The sequence below is a fragment of the Penaeus monodon genome, chromosome 15, assembly GCF_015228065.2.
Source record: "Penaeus monodon isolate SGIC_2016 chromosome 15, NSTDA_Pmon_1, whole genome shotgun sequence".
In the NCBI taxonomy this organism is placed as follows: domain Eukaryota; kingdom Metazoa; phylum Arthropoda; class Malacostraca; order Decapoda; family Penaeidae; genus Penaeus; species Penaeus monodon.
Genome location: NC_051400.1, coordinates 2,398,779 through 2,399,416, shown reverse-complemented (window position 1 = coordinate 2,399,416; position 638 = coordinate 2,398,779). Strand labels below are relative to the sequence as shown.

The 638-nt window shown below is 46.2% G+C and overlaps 1 protein-coding gene across 1 annotated transcript in view; it reads left to right on the top strand.

Moving 5' to 3' along the window:
- LOC119582090 (protein argonaute-2-like) overlaps positions 1–638 on the top strand; it is a 38,101-nt gene that overhangs the window by 514 nt on the left and 36,949 nt on the right. The window lies entirely within an intron of this gene.

Genomic DNA, 638 nt, shown 5'->3' with positions numbered 1-638 from the left:
GCTAGAATACAAAGCGCCCTTCGAGCCAGCCAGCAGAAGAGAGCAAGGAAATAAACCTCTTTGATGGACTTGGAGGAGGAATGAGCCAGAGCGACAGAGTAATGAGGAAGATCCCGTTCGCAAGGGAAGCGTGGAATGACAGGAGCCTCAAATCGGAGGGATACGAGCCACAGAGGGAAGTGGCGAGGCAGGGTCGTCCAGTGAGTCAGAAGGAGAATGGATGGAGGAAGGAGGGAGGGAAGGGAGCCAGGAATTGAGGCAGAAGGGGGTGAAAGGGAGGAGGAAGATAATGCGTAGTGAGCAATATGAAGGAAGGATGAAAAGAAGAAGGGAGCCAGAAAGTGAGGTAGAAGAAGGGGAGAAAGGAAATATGAAGAGAATGCCGAAATTGAGCCAGAAAGAGTATGGGTGAAGGAAAAAGGGAGAAAGAAAAAGAGAAGAAAGGAAGGAAGGAAAAAAATGAATATAGTGAGCCAAAAGATAAATGAATGAGAGGAAAACGGTCGAAAATCCCACGAATATGTGAAGGAAAGAAACTTTTCAAGTAAGGCAGACAAGGTAGGAAGGAAGGAGGGAGAGAAGGAACATGACAGAAATGACACACAAGGAAAAAATAGAAAATGTTGAGTAATTGAGGG